Raw genomic sequence first — 12,513 nt, forward strand, 5'->3', positions numbered from 1 at the left:
GTTTCATTACTATCGAGGTATAACGTTTTAGCTGTTCTCATAGCGTAGATGAGGGCATGGATCGGGTCCGATCATTAGGCCCCTTTCACACTGGGACACTGGTGACGGTCACCAGCGACGGTCACCGACAGAGATACATTCGTTTAAACTGCAGAATTCACACCGGGACACTACACCGCCTCATGGGGCCACTGTCACGCAGCAGTGACTCACCCTCGCGACATGTGACGGACAGTCACTGTGTTCACAGCAGTCGCCGCCGGACATGCATTAGTCTGAATCGGAGTGTTCGCACTGTGACACAGATCACAGACACAGCACTGCGGATTTGCCAACAGACAGGCTGTCATTTCTGAGACAGTGCCGCGTAACATTTATTATACCGGGTGATCAAAAAGTCAGTATAAATTTGAAAACTGAATAAATCACGAAATAATGTAGATAGAGAGGTACAAATTGACACACATGCTTAGAATGACATGGAGTTTTATTAGAACCAAAAAAATACAAACGTTCAAAAATATCCGACAGATGGAGCTTCATCTGATCAGAATAGCAATAATTAGAATAACAAAGTAAGACAAAGCAAAGATGATGTTCTTTACAGGAAATGCTCAATATGTCCACCATCATTCCTCAACAATAGCTGTAGCCGAGGAGTAATTTTGTGAACAACACTGTAAAGCATGTCCGGAGTTATGGTGAGGCATTGGTGTCGGATGTTGTCTTTCAGTATCTCTAGAGATGTCGGTCGATCACGATACACTTGCGACTTCAGGTAACCCCAAAGCCAATAATTGCACGGACTGAGGTCTGGGGACCTGGGAGGCCAAGTATGTCGAAAGTGGCGGCTGAGCACACGATCATCACCAAACGACGCGCGCAAGAGATCTTTCACGCGTATAGCAATACTTTTTTTTTGTTCTAATAAAATCCCATGTCATTCCAAGCATGTGTGTCAATTTTTACCTCTCTATCTACATTATTACGTGGTTTATTAAGATTTCAAGACTTTTTGATCACCCGGTATATTATACTGTACACATTGTAGCCATGAGTTTAGATTTCATTAACATGGATAATTTTACAAGTGAAGGAGAATGTTGTCCCGCTATTTGGGATTTCAGAAGCGATGACTATAGCAACAAAGTGGTGGCTAGGAGGGTAATAACCTTCAACCACATTTGCATCTCTCGCTCCCTCTTCTTCTGCGTCTTAAGGCGTTCCGCTTTATGGTCCAAAAAATAGAGATAAAATATTATTCTTCATTAGAATTAATATGTGGCTACCACAATAATTAATTTTATTTATTTATTATAATATTATTGAGGTACGAGTTCCTGACTCACTATAATTTTAAGTTCCAATCAGTTCAGTGAATACAATAATGTGACTTCTTACAGTTAACATAGCAATAATTGCACCACGCACATCACAAATACAATGCCAGATGAACAATGAGGCCTAACCACATTAACGTTCACGTAACATTTCTAGCAATTACATTTTTTGCAGCTGCCAAGCCACTTCACCTTCGGGGCTAACGAAGTAGTTTGCAAAGGCATCTCTGAAACTGTTCGTAATATTTCCTCCACGGACTAAACGAGGTGACATGTCGTGCTATCTATGAATAATTAACGTATCTTCAAACGACATGAGAAGTATAAAACAATCCTTTCTCCAGCCCATCATGTAGCAGTGGATGTATGTGTAATAAACGTTTTGTCTTCATTCTCCTCCTGCTCATAAGTACCAACAGAAGTTCCTCCTCGCTCGATTCCATTTCACTAACTAATCAGGTGGCAATACCTGCGGTGTCGAACACCGGTGGGAGTGTTCACCACAATTACCGGTGACCGTCACTGGCGACCGTCACCAGTGTCCCAGTGTGAAATGGGCCTTACTACCGCCCCATGTCCAATTTTGCCAACGGCCTTGCCGCAGTGGTAACACCGGTTTCCGTCAGATCACCGAAGTTAAGCGGTGTCGGGCTGGGCTAGCACTTGGATGAGTGACCATTGGGTCTGCCGAGCGCTGTTGGCAAGCGGGATACACTCAGCCCTTGTGAGGCAAACTGAGGCGCTATTTGACTGAGAAGTAGCGGCTCCGGTCTCGTAAACTGACATATGGCCGGGAGAGCGTTGTGCTGACCACGTGCCCCTCCATATCCGCATCCAGTGAGGCCTGTGGGCTGTGAGGATGACACGGTCGGTACCTTTGGGCCTTCCAAGGCCTGTTCGGACGGAGAGAGTTATATCGTTTGTTTTGCATTGCTATGCATCCTAAAAAGCGTCATGTTCGTAGTGAAAATAGGACTTTTTGACTGATTGGACTGAACAATATTGTTTTGCGTTTCCTGAGGCCTGGAGCTGTTCCAATTTGCTTCATATGCAACAGAACTGCCGCTCGTGTTAGAAGCGCCAATTTAAAGCGACAGTACGAACCTGCAGTTCCATAAAAAAAATTTTCTGAGTAGTGAAGCCCGTCAGAAAAACTCCAGGTAGTTCTAGCTTCTTACAAAAAAAGGTACAACCCTCCTAGTTCGCTCAATGAGCGAGCAAGAAAAATCTGCAGAAGCAGCAACGCTTGTGTGTTGATTGGTTAATAAACACCAGAAGCCAGTTCCAGACTCTGAGATAGTAAAAAAAAAGTATGTTGGAAATGGCTGCGGCATTTTTTGAAGAGAAAAAAGATGTTGTTGCCGCAATTCGAGGTAGTCCATTGTCAGCAAGAAGTAATACAAGCAGAATCGAAATTTTGGCTGCTGAAAATAAAAGTAGTTTGCTCGAACTTCTGTGGAAGGCGCCTTGCTGCGCCATAGTACAGGATGAATCATACGACGTTGTTGATGAAGATCGTCCATTATTTTCGTGCCCTTTCTGGATGTTGAAAGTAAAGAATTTAGGGAAGAATTGCTAACCATATTGTTGCTGAAAGGCCAGATTCGCAGAGAAGATTTATTTAAGACTTTTTATGACTTCATGACAAAATCAAACGTTAGTTAGGATAAAATAGTGTCTCTTTTAACCCCAGCGACGATCGACAAAGAGAAACGCCTAGTAAAGAGAATCGAAGATAAAAATGCTGGGCTACTTTCTTGCCAGTATATATTTAACCAGGCAAAAAGGCACCCCTTGTTAATGTGACTCTGAAAGAACTAATGGAAGAACTAATGGACAGGCTGATCAAATTGACCAGTTTTATGAGGTTTCCTTCTGCTCTTCAGCACAAACAGTTCAAAGAGTTTCATCCTGAGTATGATTCGGTATGTTCGTTGAGTAAGTAAAGGTCAAGTGGTTGAACTTTACAATCTGCTGCTCAGTCTTCTCCCCAGATTCTAAAGTACGTTTTAGACAACCAACGGAGGGGAAAATAAGATAGAAAGTCTTAAGGCAGCTCAATAGAGTCAGTGGAACGCCTCATATTGAGGCGTTTCGATATGTTACCTGAAGTCTTTTTGCGAAGCCAAATCTATCCCAGAATTATGTTGCTGTTTCGAAATGTTCTAATCTTTGAATTTGTTGTAGCACCTCTCTAAAGTGTTACTAGGAATGTTGAACTCTACTCACTTTCCTAACTGATATTTCCCGCCGTTTTACCTCTATCACTACTAATCTCACAGTTGTTTCAAAAACATTGCTCCTTTCAGTTTCCTTTTTATTATTTCGAACCATCCTAAAAACAAGCCCATAGAACAATGATGAGTGAAAACATTGCTACATTCGAAGATACACGTAGATTTCATACTGCCCTGCAATGTCACATAAGTAAAAATTTCAAGTTTATATTACAATTTACGAACTTCCAACATGCTGGAGTAACTTGGGTCAGCAACTTCTATTAATTCATAGAATGAAATACTACTCCAAGTTGCAAATATTCTATTTTTCATTCGATGGCCAGTTTCGGGCCGGCCGTAGTGGCCGAATGGTTCTAGGCGCTACAGTCGGGAACCGAGTGACCGCTACGGTCGCAGTTTCGAATCCTGCCTCGGGCATGGGTGTGTGATGTCCTTAGATTAGTTAGGTTTAATTAGTTCTAAGTTCTAGGCGACTGATGACCTCAGAAGTTAAGTCGCATAGTGCTCAGAGCCATTTGAATCATTTGAACTAGTTTCGGGCCCAGATCCATTTTCAAATCAACACAGCAAAGTCGAAAATGGCATTTCCGAAAATGTCAACAAAATGTGTAATGTACATTCACAATCCGTACACATTATCTCTATGCACTGTGAATGTACATTACACATTTTACACAACACATGTTGATTTGAAAATGGGTCTCGGTCCGAAACTAGTCGTCGCATGAAAAATAAAATATTTGCATCTTGGACTGGTTTTTCGTTCTATTATATTACAGATGTTTTAGTTGAGTACTTGAACAGAAGTTATGGGTTTTGGAAGAAAAAAAGAAAGAAACATCAAACATCATAGATGTTGCCAGTTAAAATAAATGCAAGACGCAATTTGCTTACGTCAAAATTGCGTTGGACCTATTAAAGTTAATAAGAGTACTTACAAAAAGACAGCGGATCAGGTTGGCCATGAGGCCTTCATCTATGGAGTTTGATCGATGCACTTACTTTTTTAGTAATAGCTGTGTCTTATAATTAGCTGTCCCAGTTGTCTAGGTGGCTCACATAACCTATCATTTCTTTATTTATTTCGGGATTTTGTGTCGGCTTCTTGTTTTCCTCTTCTGTTTCGATAAAATAAATGTCGTGTGATTAGGGTCTCCCGTCGGGTAGACTGTCCGCCGGGTGCAAGTCTTTTGACTTGACGCCACTTCGGCGACTTGCGCGTCGATGGGGATGAAATGATGGTGATAGGACAACACAGCGCCCAGACCCTGAGTGGAGAAAATATCCGACCCACGCGGGAATCGAACCCGGACCCTCAGATTTGACATTCTGTCGCGCTGACCTGTTTTTTTTTTTTTTTTATCGTGTTTGCTCGTTGCGGACGTCACATGACATCCGTTCAAGTTCGTTGTTGATCCTTTCGCTCAGTTTTTATTACAGAGGCCAACCAGCCCTCTGATCGAACACGCTGAGCTACCGTGCCGGCAAATGATGATAGTTAAAGTGGCCATTCGGATTGGTTCAAATGGCCCTGAGCACTATGGGACTTAACATCTGAGGTCATCAGTCCCCTAGAACTTAGAACTATTTAAACCTAACTAACCTAAGGACATCACACACATCCATGCCTGAGGCAGGATTCGAACCTGCGACCGTAGCGGTCGCGCGATTCCAGACTGAAGCGCCTAGAACCACTCGGCCACTGTGGCCGGCAACCACTCAGCTACCGCGGACGGAATTCTGTTTCGATAATGTTTCCATTCTTATCCGTCCTCATTTTCTTAACTCTGATCTTTTGTTTCTTCGGATGATTTATGTCCATGAACAGCGTTTAGGCATCCTTTGCGCCTTTCTTGTCCTTTGATTTGCTGAAAAGCGTGCTGCTGCTTTGATTAATTTGCGGCTTTTTTAAATTTTTTTTTAAAGCGACCATTTGAGTGAGTAGAGTACCGTATTTTCTTCGAAAAACTGCCTGCAAAATTCACGTGCATCTTATACTAGAAATTAATACACAAATGTCCAGTGTTTGATTTACAATCTGTGCCAGTCTTAAAAATGGCCATATATTCGACGCGGCTGGAAACCTATCTCTATTTCGCAACACTGGATTCAACTGGCAGCAGCAGTGCATCTATGCGACGAACATGAGATTCGGGGATTCACAAGCTTGTTAACACTGTCTCCCTCCCGCCCCGCCATCACAAACCCAGAACACTGTCTAGCCTATGATGCGTCATTGCAGTCTACGGTGCCAGTGAGCTTGCATTGAAAGTGATTTGTGTTGTCGGAACAGTAGAATATTTTGTTAGTAGCTAGTTTTCTAATGGAACATCGGGAATCCGTGCCATCTCTTATCCTAAATGGAACAGATATTAACTTCTCTCCCTCAGCAAAGAGTTTGGGAGTAATAATAGATGAAAATCGAAATTGGACAGAGCACGTAACTGCAGTGTGCAAAAAAGCATCAGCATCCCTCCATGTCCTACAAAAATATAAAAAACTCTTCCCTTTCGATCTGAAAAAGAAATTAGTACAAACGCTTATACTCCTAATCATTGACTACAGCGATATTATCCTACAAGGCCTCTTTCAAGAAAATTCGCGACGTCTGGAACTGGTCATGAATGCCTGCGTCCGATATATCTGTGACGTTCGAAGTTTTGATCACATTTCACCAACGTATGCAAAATTGTCCTCGCTGCGTGCAGACAAACGCAGAGATTTCCATACACTCTGTCTCATCTATTGTCTTATAAATGTACACTGTCCCTCATATCTCTCCTCGTCCTTAACGCTTATGTCGGAACAACATGACAGAAACACACGTTCCCATCATAATAAAATCCTCTCTGTTCCACTGCATCGCTCAGTCACTTTCTCCAAGTCCTTTACAGTAGCGGGAACCCGACTCTGGAATAACCTCCCTCGTTATGTTAGAGAACTTAAAAACATGTCCGGCTTCAAAAAACAGTTAATGGCGTATCTACTTAAGCAACAGTAATGCCTTCCTCTTTACATGAATGCACTTCACCTCATTACTTCCCTCTTTCCCGCTCCTTAAATCTCCCTTCCCAAAAACTCGCTATACTAGTAAACATCTACTTTACACACCAAGATATTGATGTACATCTGCACAAATCTTCATTACTATTGGCAATTTTTCTCATGTTTATCGTTATTATTTGATTTTTTACTGTTACTATTATTGCTTTTATCATAATTTGTATGTATAGCACCTGTTGTAAAAGTCCTGCCAGCACTTACTTTATTAGGTCTTAGTCATTACTCTTTATTCATATTGTCACTAGAGTAATCTAATTTTCTTATTTAAACTATTCTTATGATGTAACTCTGATGTGTGAAATGCTGCATGTGTGAAACACTGGTCCGATGTAAGAGAGGGCCTGATGGCCCTAATCTGATCACGTTAAATAAATAAATAAATAAATAAATAAAAGGTACTCATATGATGCGGGCTATAAATTAAAAGTAATAACATATGCAGAAAACATGGAAACAGAGTAGCTGAGCGGCATTTCGGCCCTCCACCAACAGGAAAAACCATTCGCTATTGGCTGCCTAGTAAAGAAGAACTGAAAAAATGAGGAAGACTAAATGTGTAAATAGAGGACTAATGCAAAATAGCCAAAACTAGAAGATGAGAATTTTCAGAGGCTTTAAAGGTCAGTTCAGTTTTATAAACTAAGAATTTTTTTAGTCTGGCTTTGCAATCTAATAATAAAAATGATAAAAATGCTATTTTAAAAAAAGCTTGAAAATTAAGATGCGTCTTATAGTCTATTAAATACAGTAGTGGCGGCGGCGCTGGTGAATGAGCATACCGTTTATTTTTTTGTTTTGTTCTCCCCTTAAGCCACGCATTTTCTTTTCCTGATGGTTCAACACGGCCAGTCAGGTCTACCTGATGTTGATCAATGGATAAGTTTGTGTATTGACTCTAGTATTTTTGGGATAGTAACCTTCGTGTGCACCCGAAGTCCTCACCAATGTATTTTATCATTAGAGCTATTATTATTACTGTTGTCCGTCTCCGTAGCTAGTGATCAGTGCGGCTGACTGACATGCGGGGGACCCGAGTTCGATTCGCGGTACCGCCGAGGATTTTTTCTTGGTGGGAGAACTGATACAGGATGCACTCAGCCTCTTGAGGCCAGCTGAGGAGCTACTCGACTGATTAGTAGCGGTTCCAAAGTCAAGAAACCCGACAATGATCAGAAGAGCGGTGTGCTTACTACATGGCCATCCATACCGCATCCAGAGACGCCGTTGCAAGAGGAGGACACGGCAGTCGGTAGGGCTCGATTGGTCCGTCTAGTGCCAGAACACGGAACTTCACGTTGCATTATTATTATAACTGTTTGCGAAAAAGCCTATTAGGACTACACAAAGTACTTAGCTGTGGGCATTTGTCTTCCTTCGTGCCCATATTTCTTTCATTCTATTCCTGTGAGCTTCCTTTTTCTCTCCAGAAATGTTGTTCCAGTCTTCTTCTTTAGTTTTTCCTCTTAGTCAACTTCCCATTCGAGAATTTTGGACCCGAAGATTTTGCGGCTTTGGACACCTTCTGCAGTAATGCCTGTCAACTTCAGATTAGTTTTGATATGGCCAACCATTTAATTGTGCATGTTTTGGATTTACCCCATGAACCATGGACCTTGCCGTTGGTGGGGAGGCTTGCGTGCCTCAGCGATACAGATAGCCGTACCGTAGGTACAACCACAACGGAGGGGTATCTGTTGAGAGGCCAGACAAACGTGTGGTTCCTGAAGAGGGGCAGCAGCCTTTTCAGTAATTGCAAGGGCAACAGTTTGGATGATTGACTGATGTGGCCTTGTAACAATAACCAAAACGGCCTTGCTGTGCTGGTACTGCGAACGGCTGAAAGCAAGGGGAAACTACGGCCGTAATTTTTCCCGAGGGCATGCAGCTTTACTGTATGATTAAATGATGATGGCGTCCTCTTGGGTAAAATATTCCGGAGGTAAAATAGTCCCCCATTCGGATCTCCGGGCGGGGACTACTCAAGAGGATGTTATCAGGAGAAAGAAAACTGGCGTTCTACGGATCGGAGCGTGGAATGTCAGGTCCCTTAATCGGGCAGGTAGGTTAGAAAATTTGAAAAGGGAAATGGATAGGTTAAAGTTAGATATAGTGGGAATTAGCGAAGTTCGGTGGCAGGAGGAACAAGACTTCTGGTCAGGTGACTACAGGGTTATAAACACAAATTCAAATAGGGGTAATGCAGGAGTAGGTTTAATAATGAATAGGAAAATAGGAACGCGGGTAAGCTACTACAAACAGCTTAGTGAACGCATTATTGTGGCCAAGATAGATACGAAGCCCACACCTACTACAGTAGTACAAGTTTATATGCCAACTAGCTCTGCAGATGACGAAGAAATAGAAGAAATGTATGATGAAATAAAAGAAATTATTCAGATAGAGAAGGGAGACGAAAATTTAATAGTCATGGGTGACTGGAATTCGAGTGTAGGAAAAGGGAGAGAAGGAAACGTATTAGGTGAATATGGATTGGGGCTAAGAAATGAAAGAGGAAGCCGCCTGGTAGAATTTTGCACAGAGCACAACTTAATCATAGCTAACAAATGGTTCAAATGGCTCTGAGCACTATGGGACTTAACTACTGAGGTCATCAGTCCCCTAGAACTTAGAACTACTTAAACCTAACTAACCTAAGGACATCACACACATCCATGCCCGAGGCAGGATTCGAACCTGCGACCGTAGCGGTCACGCGGTTCCAAACTGACGCGCTTAGAACCGCACGGCCACACCGGCCGGCTCATAGCTAACACTTGGTTTAAGAATCATGATAGAAGGTTGTATACATGGAAGAACCCTGGAGATACTAAAAGGTATCCGATAGATTATATAATGGTAAGACAGAGATTTAGGAACCAGGTTTCAAATTGTAAGACATTTCCAGGGGCAGATGTGGACTCTGATCACAATCTATTGGTTATGACCTGTAGATTAAAACTGAAGAAACTGCAAAAAGGTGGGAATTTAAGGAGATGGGACCTGGATAAACTGAAAGAACCAGAGGTTGTACAGAGTTTCAGGGAGAGTATAAGGGAACAATTGACAGGAATGGGGGAAAGAAATACAGTAGAAGAAGAATGGGTAGCTTTGAGGGATGAAGTAGTGAAGGCAGCAGAGGATCAAGTAGGTAAAAAGACGAGGGCTAGTAGAAATCCTTGGGTAACAGAAGAAATATTGAATTTAATTGATGAAAGGAGAAAATATAAAAATGCAGTAAATGAAGCAGGCAAAAAGGAATACAAACGTCTCAAAAATGAGATCAACAGGAAGTGCAAAATGGCTAAGCAGGGATGGCTAGAGGACAAATGTAAGGATGTACAGGCTTATCTCACTAGGGGTAAGATAGATACTGCCTACAGGAAAATTAAAGAGACCTTTGGAGATAAGAGAACCGCTTGTATGAACATCAAGAGCTCAGATGGAAACCCAGTTCTAAGCAAAGAAGGGAAAGCAGAAAGGTGGAAGGAGTATACAGAGGGTCTATACAAGGGCGATGCACTTGAGGACAATATTATGGAAATGGAAGAGGATGTAGATGAAGATGAAATGGGAGATACGATACTGCGTGAAGAGTTTGACAGAGCACTGAAAAACCTGAGTCGAAACAAGGCCCCCGGAGTAGACAACATTCCATTGGAACTACTGACGGCCTTGGGAGAGCCAGTCCTGACAAAACTCTACCATCTGGTGAGCAAGATGTATGAAACAGGCGAAATACCCTCAGACTTCAAAAAGAATGTAATAATTCCAATCCCAAAGAAAGCAGGTGTTGACAGATGTGAGAATTACCGAACAATCAGTTTAATAAGCCACAGCTGCAAAATACTAACACGAATTCTTTACAGACGAATGGAAAAACTAGTAGAAGCCGACCTCGGGGAAGATCAGTTTGGATTCCGTAGAAATACTGGAACACGTGAGGCAATACTAACCTTACGACTTATCTTAGAAGAAAGATTAAGGAAAGGCAAACCTACGTTTCTAGCATTTGTAGATTTAGAGAAAGCTTTTGACAATGTTGACTGGAATACTCTCTTTCAAATTCTAAAGGTGGCAGGGGTAAAATACAGGGAGCGAAAGGCTATTTACAATTTGTACAGAAACCAGATGGCAGTTATAAGAGTCGAGGGACATGAAAGGGAAGCAGTGGTTGGGAAGGGAGTAAGACAGGGTTGTAGCCTCTCCCCGATGTTATTCAATCTGTATATTGAGCAAGCAGTAAAGGAAACAAAAGAAAAATTCGGAATAGGTATTAAAATCCAGGGAGAAGAAATAAAAACCTTGAGGTTCGCCGATGACATTGTAATTCTGTCAGAGACAGCAAAGGACTTGGAAGAGCAGTTGAACGGAATGGACAGTGTCTTGAAAGGAGGATATAAGATGAACATCAACAAAAGCAAAGCGAGGATAATGGAATGTAGTCGAATTAAGTCGGGTGATGTTGAGGGTATTAGATTAGGAAATGAGACACTTAAAGTAGTAAAGGAGTTTTGCTATTTGGGGAGCAAAATAACTGATGATGGTAGAAGTAGAGAGGATATAAAATGTAGACTGGCAATGGCAAGGAAAGCGTTTCTGAAGAAGAGAAATTTGTTAACATCGAATATAGATTTAAGTGTCAGGAAGTCATTTCTGAAAGTATTTGTACGGAGTGTAGCCATGTATGGAAGTGAAACATGGACGGTAAATAGTTTGGACAAGAAGAGAATAGAAGCTTTCGTAATGTGGTGCTACAGAAGAATGCTGAAGATTAGATGGGTAGATCACATAACTAATGAGGAGGTACTGAATAGGATTGGGGAGAAGAGGAGTTTGTGGCAAAACTTGACCAGAAGAAGGGATCGGTTGGTAGGACATGTTCTGAGGCATCAAGGGATCACCAATTTAGTATTGGAGGGCAGCGTGGAGGGTAAAAATCGTAGGGGGAGACCAAGAGATGAATACACTAAGCAGATTCAGAAGGATGTAGGTTGCAGTAGGTACTGGGAGATGAAGAAGCTTGCACAGGATAGAGTAGCATGGAGAGCTGCATCAAACCAGTCTCAGGACTGAAGACCACAACAACAACAACTGTTGCAAAAAAAAATAAAAGTGGACTATTTGTTTTGAAAGTCTGTCTGGGTTAATTCTTCTAATGTGTCCATAGAATCTTAACCTGAGTTTTCTAATGTCACTATGGATACTTGCCTATTTTTTTGATTTCCTAGTTGCTTCTGAGTGGGCATTGTCCGTCTACAAATTTTGGGCGTAGCATTTTTCTCGCGATTTTAATTTCCTTTTTTTCGTTGTTTTCAGTTTCTGATTTCCTCTTCAGAATTTGTGTTTCTAATCCGTAGAGGTATTCTGGTTTAATTATGCTATTGTAATAACTTAGTTTTGTGTACTTGGAGATACATTTCTTGTTGTAGATATTTTGGGTAAGTCGGTGTGCAGTTTCGATCTTCTCTCATCTAATTTCGTTTGCTTTTTTTTTTCGATTTCATTTTCCGAGAATCTTTCCCCAAGATACTTAAATTGTGGAACTCGTTTATTTTTCGATATTTCATCTCCATGAATTTTGGTTTCTTTTTTGTTGCTGGTCATGTACTCTGTCTTTTCAAAAGATGTCTGGGGACCTAATTTTCCTGTAGTTTCCCTCAAGAGACAGTCTGATTTTGGGCAGATGAAATGTCACGAGTTAATAACTTATTGCCAAATCGTCTACAAATGCTGAGAATCCACAGGTAACTTGCCTGTGCCTAAAGTGATCGGTTAATCAATTTCGAGAACTGATTTCTTTTTGCGCCATTCTTGTATCACTTCCTTAAGAACACAGTTGAAAAGTAAAAGAGACAGCCCATCTCCTTGTT

The 12,513-nt window shown here is 41.6% G+C and overlaps 1 pseudogene; it reads left to right on the plus strand.

Annotated features, from left to right (window-relative positions):
* Positions 1-1,925: 1,925 nt before the first annotated feature.
* On the plus strand, positions 1,926-2,043 carry LOC126250565 (5S ribosomal RNA; annotated as a pseudogene).
* Positions 2,044-12,513: the final 10,470 nt, after the last annotated feature.

Source organism: Schistocerca nitens, chromosome 3 (genome assembly GCF_023898315.1).
Source record: "Schistocerca nitens isolate TAMUIC-IGC-003100 chromosome 3, iqSchNite1.1, whole genome shotgun sequence".
NCBI classification, from domain to species: domain Eukaryota; kingdom Metazoa; phylum Arthropoda; class Insecta; order Orthoptera; family Acrididae; genus Schistocerca; species Schistocerca nitens.